The sequence below is a fragment of the Rhineura floridana genome, chromosome 2, assembly GCF_030035675.1.
Source record: "Rhineura floridana isolate rRhiFlo1 chromosome 2, rRhiFlo1.hap2, whole genome shotgun sequence".
Classification (NCBI taxonomy): Eukaryota; Metazoa; Chordata; class Lepidosauria; order Squamata; family Rhineuridae; genus Rhineura; species Rhineura floridana.
This window is the reverse complement of record NC_084481.1, coordinates 70276377-70287247: the sequence shown is the minus strand read 5'-3', so window position 1 is coordinate 70287247 and position 10871 is coordinate 70276377. Positions and strand designations below refer to the sequence as shown.

At 38.8% G+C, this 10871-nt stretch overlaps 1 protein-coding gene across 3 annotated transcripts in view; it reads left to right on the top strand.

The window, feature by feature from the left end:
* Positions 1-305: 305 nt before the first annotated feature.
* Positions 306-10871, top strand: part of LOC133376549 (carnosine N-methyltransferase 2-like) — a 63770-nt gene continuing 53204 nt past the window's right edge. For 2 of the 3 annotated variants that reach the window (XM_061608897.1, XM_061608902.1), the window contains exon 1: positions 306-411. The gene's annotated coding sequence lies outside the window, so the exon portion shown is untranslated. Of the gene's footprint in view, positions 412-733; positions 807-10871 lie in introns of those variants that run through there. The other variant, XM_061608899.1, reaches the window with a different exon arrangement.

Below are 10871 nucleotides of genomic sequence, written 5' to 3'. Positions count from 1 at the left end.
GCCAGGAACTTAAGCTTTAATTTGAGGCTATACAGTTTTAAGTCTCGTTGTAATTTCAAAAGCCCCCTAAGGCTAAGCGACTCCCTTTGCCAACCACAACGAAGGAATGGTAATGGAAAAGATAAGTATTTTCTTGGCGTGGGAGTTTTATAGCCGGGAGTGTCTGGAGTTGGAGAGATAATAAACAAACTTGCCCAGACTATTGACTTTAAGCAATAAGAAACTGAAGGTTGAGTAGAGATTTTAGTTATCCCAGCCGTTGGCACTAATTGGCATGGGAGGAAAACTTATAAAAGACTGTTAAAATAAGTTCTTACAGAGGTTGACTTGAAGGAGCTCGAAGCACAATCGCCATCTTGACTCCTCTCTCTTGCTTTGCTTATCTAGTATCCAGTCTGATAACTGCAGTCGGTATGTGTGGCGTAGATAATTCTTCATCAGCGTTGATGAAGGAATCCGAATCTCGGGAGATGCTGTTTGAGTCACGCCATGTTTCGGCTTTTCTGAAAACATGTTTGTCAGGGTTATCATTTAGGCACATCTTTAGAGAGTTTTGTTTTGTTTGCGTATCCATCAGTTTAAACAATGGTTTAAAATTAAATTTCTTGTAATGGGTGAATTTGTTATTCTTGATATTTTTTTATTTTTTTGCTTCTTTGGAATTTTTACAAGATGACAAATTCCTCTTTGAGGGCATATCTTTATTCTTAAGTACACCAGTAGGTGGTATACTGGATTGTCCGGTATGTATACCCTCCACAACCTGATTTCCACTTAGCAGGGGCCCAATCGCCCTCACCAATGTGGTAAGTAAGTTGTTGGTTTCAGTAATATAAGTTTTAATTAGTTGTATTTCCTCTAGTGTGTTTGCCATTTCAAGTGGTGTGTTTGCCATTTCAAGTGAGAGTCTTCCGGGGATAATTCAGTCGGCCCTAATTCCTTTTCGCATGAAGACGTTTGTTGTTCCTCAGGCATTAAGTAAGAGTCAATGGTTAATATTTCTGATGGAGGGCCCTCGGATATTAAGTTCAAAGAAGAGTTAAAGCCCGCATCCATTAATTCCTCCGCTAAGCTTTTAGCTGCTGAGTTCGTTAAGCTGGCTTTATCGGGAATATTATGTTCTAGTGACTAGTCATAAATCTGTTTCAAAGGTAAAGATTCTCTCTGAGTTATTTGTGACTGAGGCAGACAATGTGGCGAGTTGGATATAATAGGAAAAAAACTTGTAATTTTTGGTTGAGAGCTAATTAATTGTACGTCACTGTCCATTGTTGTTCACTGCTCCTGATAATTCCTCCTGGCGATAAACATTAAGTTTCGATATGCTATTTCCTCTAGCTAGGGAAAAATCCTCCCCTCTCTAGGTGGTAGGTTTTAAATTTATTCGTTGGTCAGAGCTCAGAGCTGACTTATTTCAAGTGTCTTATTTATCAGAATATATGGAGGCAGCCCGTCCACGAGATTTATGACTTTGCGTTTTTATGGCTTTGTAGCTTCAGCTCTTTGTACTTTTAGCTTTCAATTCATAGAGTCGGGTTTCCTTTGAAAGAATCCCCAAGGCCACTTTGGCTCGCCTTAGTCTTACTGTCTTTTTGATAAGAATTTGTTTCTTATTATAAGTTTCCTGGAGGATTTTTAAAAAAAAGTAAATAGCTCAAAAGGAGAAGTGCATCTTGCCGGAAAAGAAGCTGAACCAGAAGTATCATTGGTGCCATTTTTATTATCATTTTTATTATCGTTGGGGGGGGGGGAAGAGGAGGTTTTTGCAAACTGTCCTCAAAAATGTTTGGCTGGCATCATAAGGTATGTGTGGAGGAAAGGGGAGAATCTGTTTTCTTCATGAGGTAGACATGGTCACTGTCAGAGTGGGAGGAAGAGGAAATGTTGCTGGCAAATTGCCCCAAGAATTAATGTAGTGAGCTGAGCTAGAACTTTTTTATTTATTTTTATCTGATAGTGTCTGGAAATTTGATATGGGTATTAAAGGATAATTAACTTCCATAAAGATAGGAGCAAGAACTTATTTTATTTTTTTAAAATTAAAATAAAAAGCTTAGGAGTATTTTGAAGAAGAGTGGATGCTTATTTTCTTCCTGAATGCAGGAGTGTGACTTTCATGATGAGGGCTGGAGGTCAAACGATTTACTTTGACTTACTTTTTCCCCACTTGCCATATCTTTTCTCTGGAGTTACAGTTTACAGGATAGGGTTTTTTAAAAACAAACTGGAAATCTTGACGCAAATACTGTTATCCATGACACTTCAATAGACTGCTCTAGTTCAGGGAGGTTTTTTTCGGCATACCAGGGAATAAGTGAAACATATCTTATATAAAATAATATTCATGAACATAATATTTGCTGTTTTCTCCAGTGAAGTGACATAAAGTGTCATATATATATGTAATGGTTAACTATACTGAGGAGGAGGCATGCCGCCCTGGGCTCCTGTTGGGAGGAAGTGTGGGAAATAAATCCAATAATAATGATGATGATGATGATGGTAATGATTTTGATGTAGTAAGTAACATAATCCTATTTACTTTAAGAAGAAGTAATCTCCATTGTGTTTATTTAAGTGGATGCAAGATTGAAATATGGTATTCCAGGTTTTAGTCCAGCACTGTAACCATTACATTTATACAATTAGAGATGTTCATTTTAAATATGTTGTAATTAAAAAAATATATTATCACATTTCCCAAATGTGTGATTTCTTTTCTTTTTACTGTTCACTTGAGTTCTTTGTATGGTTTAGGGTTGGCACTGGGAGAACAGTCTTATGACTTTAACCCCTGTGTGGCAGGGATAAATTATTATGAACTAAAGGTACATTTGGATGAACTTGAAGTGAACTGTTCTGTCCCTTTTTAAAATGAACTTTTGAAGCACTGCTGGTTACTAGCACCATTCTATTCATCTTATTCAAGTCAGTAAACCCCAGTGAGGTCTGTGGAGGTTACTCTTGAGAGCAAGCATAGGACTAAAGTCTTTTGTAGTGCTAATAAATGTGTTTTCAGCAACTCATTGTGAGTGTGTATCTGTGTGTGTTTCAGACAGGATTGGGAGAGTATTACTGAATGAGCGTAGATCTCCTTTCTGTTCACTGTTGAGGAGGTGTGACTTAACTGCACACTCATGACAGCAACCATAGGACTACAGTTCTGATAGGTGCTAAACATTACTAAAACTGCAATGTTTAAATGTCCACGATAGCTTTGCAGAGGGAGATAAAGAAAAAGCCAGAACAGATGGAGGCTTCTCCCATCAAAGAAGTAACTGTGACAGCAGGAACCCATTCTGAACCAAAGTAAGACACTTTACAGTTTAGTGAAGTGGTATATGAAAAAGTGCAGTGCTTAAGGATCCACAGTGTATGCAAGCAAGGAGGATGGGGAGAAAATCAGAACGTGGACACACCCCGATGACCTGATTGGCCGCACTTCCATAAATCTACCAGATGTAGAGGGCGCCAGCCATCTCTGTCTATAATGATATTCTTCAAAGGGGAGTGTGTAGTTTATACTATGCACCCTCTAATAATAAATTGCCAATGCTTCAGACTCCATAACACTGTTAAACATGCATTCTCACAGGGGATATATCTTGGTTATACCTGAAGTAGTACTTTGGGAGCATAAGTTATGATTCGCTTAGTTCTGGCCTGCTCTTAACCATGTGCAAACTGGTTTCACAAAAAGTTGCTATAAAAGCCACACTGTAATGATGAAAATTAAGCCAAGGATGAGATAGTTGTAATCCTTCCCCCCGTAGTAAAACAAAATACTTCTTTCCTTATACTAGGATATGCTTCCAAGATCCTTTGGTGTTTTATCACTTTTATTTTCCTGTGTGTTTGAATGTGAGATAGAAATTTACTTTCCTAGTGCCTTTCTTATGAAAAAATGGTATTAATTCAAACCCATATTACTTTTCCTTTGTGTTCCTTTTGATATAGTGCAAAACAAAGAGATGTTAGTAGCATTAGTATATACATTTGTAAAATCTTTTTGTTGATTCTACAGTGATAGGGAGTTCTAGTGGTGAACCTTCTCTTCGCACAGCATTTGCTCTAAATTCCTTGCAGCTTATCCTACCAAGGAATTCATATAATAATGTATTTCTGACATTGTTGAGGTTAAAAATAAGTTCTACACATTAACTTTGATGAACATCTTTTTTAAAAGTTTGTTTGTAACCAAGTGATTTTTGTATACAAATGAGGAAAGAATATACCACTACATTCTGATATAGAAGAAATCAAGAACAAATGTTATTTTGGAAACCAAAATACATTATGTTTAAAAATAAATTAAAATTTTAGATAGACTCTACTTACAACTGTAGGTTCTACATTTTTGTTATTTTTAAAGCTCTCAGAATGCTACTACATCATCTGGTTTAAATAGTTTTGCATTGTCTCATCACTTTATTTTTAAGTATACCTATATATAAATTCAAAAGTAAATGGAAACAAAGAGAAAAAATGGTTACATACAATAAATTAACTAATATCTAATCCTTCAATTCATATATCAGTTATAATTTATAATTTATACAGCCACTCTTGTGGCTGTATAATAATGGTAAAGGAAAAGAAGAAAGAAAAAGAGGAAAGGAAGTTGCATTAAGAAAATGCACACACACACACACATACAACCATAAACAATTCAAACGTTTAGTGGAGGAATTCCTCATTTTGTTACTTTTAAACAGGAGGTAAGAGGGGGTGGAGTAAAAAAGAAGAAAAAATAACATTAAAAGGATCATATGAGTGGAAAGGAATTAACATGGGATATTATCATTAATCTTATTCTTCCAAAATTTTATAATATATGAAAAGAAAAGAAAAAGACATTAGTATGAAATTAAAATCAAGGCAAGGTTTTATTTGCAGTGTCGAATTATACCTACAATGAATTTACCTGGCCACCTGAGGGTGTAACATCAGGTTTAAATAACAAGGTGAGCTTAGTTTTTATTTGTCTAGAAAACAGAGAAATCAATTTTTTTTCACAAGTAAATGAAACAAGGAACCAATTCTTTTCAATATTATTCAGAGTTTCACACAAACATTTGCAAACAGAACAAGAACTAAAAAGTAAGTAAGGGGGAAAATGGAAATGGACTGCCTCCAAGTCGATCCCAACTTATGGCGACCCTACAAATAGGGTTTTCATGGTAAGCGGTATTCAGAGGAGGTTTTCCACTGCCTCCCTCTGAGGCTGAGAGGCAGTGACTTCCCAAGGTCACCCAGTGAGCTTCATGGCTATGTGGCAATTCGAACCCTGGTCTCTCAGGTCGTAGTCCACCACCTTAACCACTACACCACACTGGCTCTCATCCTAAGTAAGGGGATTACAGAGTACATAGTTTATACTATGACTTTGGATCCTCCAATAATACATTTCCAAGTTAAAATATAGTTAAAAGTATTACCTAATCTAAGATATAGGTAAAATAATACAATGGCCGTCAGAGCAGTCAACAGACATTTTCTTCATCTATAATTTCTGGCATTCAGTTGATGTTGTTAAAATATTTGCATTTAACTGCAAATATCTGGAAAATGTATAACCTAAGTGTACTTACTGTGCCATTGTTTCTATCCAGAGTATGGAGATAGACTAATAATGTTGGAATGGTTACTAAACATTTGATTAAAGTGGTAAGTTGATAGAAGTAGGATAGGCAAGGTTTGGATGTGTATTGGCCTATACTACCTTAATTTATGTCACTTTTTTTCCAAACAGTTTAAATTTCCACATTAAATTCACAACTTACCTCTATTTTTTTTTTACCAGTACTGTATATTTAGATCATCATTCAAAAGAAAGTTCTTGGCATGGCAGTATTGGAAGGAAAAAAAATTGTTAGAATACATTCATTTTGATTGACAGTTAACTGTTACATAAAATAGTAGTTCAGAAAATTTGAAAGCTTAGCCAATGACTATGCCTCTGGAGACAAAGCTACAAATAACAACAAAAAGGTACCACCTACATTTTGAATATAAACATAAAGATCACACTACTAATAAGGCAGAGAATTGGTATAGTCACAGATGTGAATGTCTGGGAAGGAACTGAAACAATTTAGAATAAACTTCTTTTAAACGTCTTTTTTTAAGAGAGAGAGATAAGAGTGGGGTTTTATATAAAGGCCAAGAGGCAAGGCTCACATGACTATATTTCTGCCCTCTCTCAATCCAGTAGCAAAAAAAAAAAGCCTAGTGTACTACAGTGCAATCTGATACACACAGACACATACAGACAGAATAATTTAAAACATTGGCTTGCATGATATGTACAAAGGTCCACTTAAAGATAAGTTTTTGTGGGAGCCTCTCTCTTCCCGTACTTCACTGGTGACATCACTACTACAATCTAGACTATGAACCATATAGTAGTGTCCTGTTCTATTCCCCAACCTGCTTCCATTTGTTTGTGGTTGTGTGCAGGGGGTCAAGCCTTTCCTTATCACTCTACCCCATGAAATTTTACTGCCCAAAAAGGACCAACGGCAGGAGAAGTCAAAGTGTGTATCCATATTGTCCTGCTAAGGACAATCATATAGCTATTGTACTTGACTTTAATGGCTATACCAGTGCAGTTGCACAAGTGCAAGGGCCATAGGATTCTCTTCATTGTGTCCTCCAAGCACGCACTAGCTTACCTCTTATTTTTCTGTTGTACCACGTTATAAAATGTGTCTTCTCACAGTTCTGTCTGCTCTGCTTACAGTATTCTCAGTCTGTCACTGGTACTGTGTTCATACAGTGCCTGATGTCAAGGTTCCAACAGCGGAACTAAAGTCATAGCGTGCTGAGTAGGAGTCTTTTAGTTTGCACGAGCAATTGAATCATTCTGATTGGACAAACACTATTTGAATCTGACAAAACAGAAGAAGAGGCAGTGTTTTGTACCCCCTCCCCCCAAGAAATTAAATAGGGTGAGTAGACATAACATTAACAAGCTGTTAAAAACAAGAGAAGCTTGGAGAAATGAGGGGAAAGGATGTAGATTACAGCAAAATTTCTCTGTGTTGCTTGTCAGTCAAAGACTGTTCAGTGGAAACTTGGTTTTATCATGGTCATGAGGAAGGATGGAGAAAACCCAGCATTTTTTCATTCTTTATCCTGTATCCAGGTGAAGATTAAGGGTTTGTGGGGAAGGAAGGTTTTACTTTCATTAATGCCAGGGAACAGAGATACCAATTTCTGCTACAGAGTTTATTATTGATTGAACAGTACATTGCACCACGAAATTGTATAACAAGTTTCTGACTTATGGCGACCCTATGAATTGGGTTTTCATGAGGCTGAGAGGCAGTGACTGTCCCAAGGTCACCAGTGAGCTTCATGGCTATGTGAGGATTTGAACCCTGGTCTCCCAGGTCGTACTCAAACAACTTAACCACTACACTACACTGGCTCTCGCTTCATATGAACTGAGTGCCAAAAATATAACCAGTCTCTTTCCATTAAAAGAAATAAGAATAAGGAAAAGTGGAAACCTTAGATGTGGAATTGTCTGGTTTTCAGATAAGATGCTGGGGAAAGATGGCGGCAAGCATTGTAAGTAATCTCTCTCCTGCTCTGCAATTGTTTGGTAGGATAGTATAAACAAAAGCTTCAACACTTGCCCCGACAACGTCCTATCCTTGACTAAACGTCGTTACTCGAGATTGAAAGGTTTTAAACGTTTATAATTCTCTAAGACTTGTGCCTCGGAGCCTTGGCTTTTTTACTTGCCTACAAGGACATTTCAGTTGCTTCGAAGTTAAACAACCCTACAAGTCTTTTATCCCTGCCAAGTTTTAAATCAGTTTTGAACTGTTAAGGAACAGCCTCAAAGTCTAGGAGATAAGAAGTAAATTAAAAGGAATTTTTATCTAATCCCAGCTGCTGCGGAGAAGGGAAAAAATAAACCAGCAAAAACAAACTCACTAATTATACTAAGGTTGTTGGGAGATTGTCTCCTTTGGTCAATTTACATCAGTCAAATTGCCTCACTACCTACATAACTCTACCTTTTTAAATCATTCGTGAAAATCTCCTAGAGGCATTTGGGATGGTACTTACCGGGAAAAGGTACAAAGAGCTTGGCATGCTGCCAGAAGTAGGAGTGGCCCCTTTAACTACCCGGCAAGCCAAGATCACGCAATACTTTTCGCCTAAGAGCGAAGTGACATGTGCCTTGGGGAGCGCGCAGATTCTTTCATCAGATTATGCTCTTGACTGGTCCCTGAATTATAAAAATATCAACTATAGGTTAACCAGCGCTCCTTCAACTTTAAATTTGGCCAAAGAAATAGAGGAGGCAGAAAGTCGTGCTGCCCCCCAGAATGAGGCCAAAGACACGGAGTATATGGAGGATCCACTCGTAATTCATTCTTCACTTACATCGGATATTACAGAAGATCCGCCCCACTGTACAAACATCATCCCCCCTGCAGGCTGGTTATTTCTGATACAAAGCTTTTATTTCTGAATGTAATAACCTCTTGACTACTCTGGTAAAAGCTATTGGGAGCAGCATGCAAGGTGATTGTGATAAAGAGCCACAAGTTGTTATTGGCAAGAATGTACAAACAGGAGCAAAAGGGCCCAGGTTCAAAGCAAAGCATATGAGAGGCAAGAACCCTCCAAAAAAACCAAAGAATATAAAAAATCCAAGACCTCCCCGACACCAGAAATTGGACTATAAACCCTTATTCAAACTACTCGAGTCTCTAAATAAGGACTTAGACCCAGGTACAGCCCAGTCATCTAAAGTTTTATCGAAGGATAAGAAGGGCAAACAGGCAAGTAAATCCATGAATGAGGTTATTTCTTTGCCGCCTAAGCAGGAACATGAGCCACTTCCTTCATATCCGGTTCGGTTGAACATACATAAACAGTTTCATGATACCACCTTATGTGGTGGATCATCCTTGTGGGGCAAACCTGAGCCTAAATCAGAGCTTGGAAAAGTTACTTTTTTGAACTACAACTCCCATCAGCCCATTCCAGTGGTCATGCTGGCTGGGGCTGATGGGAGTTGTAGTTCAAAAAAGTAACTTTTCCAAGCTCTGGCCTAAATGCTCGTTAAACACTCAGTGGAACCTGATATTAAGGCAAGACACAGTAGTATTGATTAATTATCCAAAGCTTTTGGCCTACAATCTCAGCTCGACTGGAAAAGGCACCTAATGCATCTCTTGGATTATCTTCTCCCTGGCCGATTCCATGCCGCCCAGATCAAACGTATAGAGTTTCTTTCTAACAATCAAAAACCAGTACGAGCTATTGTCACCTTTATGAACCCGAGTTCAGCAGGCCTGGTCTACGAAAATAGAGCGGCTTTTGAGAACATCGGGGTTCCAGTCACGAGGTTTTTTGTAAATGGGGCGCCCCCGCTCCCTATAGGTCTCATCGGCCCAACCCTAGCCAATAAAAAGCAACATCTTGCTCAGCACCCCTCCATCAGCGGGCTAAGCCACGTGCCTCACACAGTGCCACACCAGTCGACGACTCGATTAGAACAGCCGTCTGTCTGTGCTGCAGGGCTGCTCGAGGAGCCCCTCCTTCTGGAAGAAGACCAGTTGATTAAGTCCTATTGCAGCCTCCCAAAGGATGAGCAAGTTGCTATTACGGCGAGACTGACTCAACTTACAACATTATTAGAAAGTCTGCAAGAGGGCAAAATTCCCCTCATTCACGAGGAAGGCACTGTGGCTCTTAAGCCGCAGATGCCGCAATCTCTTTATCTATCAAATTCTTCAGACGTCCAGCCTGGTATTTTGAATAACCCCACGAGCCTTATTTTGCCGAGTAGTATCACTATTCAAGCGACTGCGGAATTAAATTTGCCGACATGTAAGCAGAGGTTAAATGACATGGGAAACAAAGCCATGGACAGTCATCGATCCAAGAAGGAGAGGAATCCAACGGCCCCTTCGTGGATTGAAATGCGTTATCTAGACTCTGATGAATTAGGATCATCAGTAGAACTGTCGCCTGCTCTACACTCCCCGAGAAGGTGTGCTGGTTTGCCCCTCTCAAACGTCTGTACATTAGTTCCAGACCTTGATGAAACCACGGAATTGTGCAACTTAGAGGAATGACAGAGTCAACCAACTAAAAATCATTTTTTCCCTCCAGCTTTCACCCAGCCTTTACACCCGCCTCAAATAGGAGCCATTAATAATACTTCTTTTATGACTTGCTTCTATTTTCCATCTTCTGATTTAACCTTTCTATCGTGGAACATCGTGGGATGGACCAACAAGGCAGGGGACCCAGAGTTTATAAGTTTTATACAATCCTTTGATATCCTCTGCCTCCAAGAGACCTGGCTCCTAGACTCCCACTCCCTTTTTCTTCAAGGATTTAAAACTTGGGAAAAAACAGCAACGAGGAGAGCTGCCAAGGGCCGTGGCAGCGGAGGCATAGCAACTTTAATAGCCACCTCTTTAGATGTGGCTATAACTGAACCTCTCAAACCAACCCCAGATTTTTGCTTGGCCTTAATAATATCTATTGCTGACTTTCCCCCTCTCATATGTTTGAATGTATATTTTCCTCCTTCTCCCCCTCAAATTTCATTGACTAGCTGGACAATACTAGAGAATTACTTAGATAAGCTTTCATACGATTACCCGTCGCATTTATTACTAATTTGTGGCGATTTAAATGCAAGACTGGGCCCTAGTTACCCTCCCTTAGGAAATTTAGTAGGGGGTTCTCTTGACGACCTGACAGTTTTATCACGATCGTCAAGAGACAAGTCTTCCAATTCAAATGGAAGCGCTTTATTTCGACTGCTTGTTAGATTACAGTTAATCTGTTTCAATGGCACGTACCTGGATTCTTCCCATGGCTATTACACC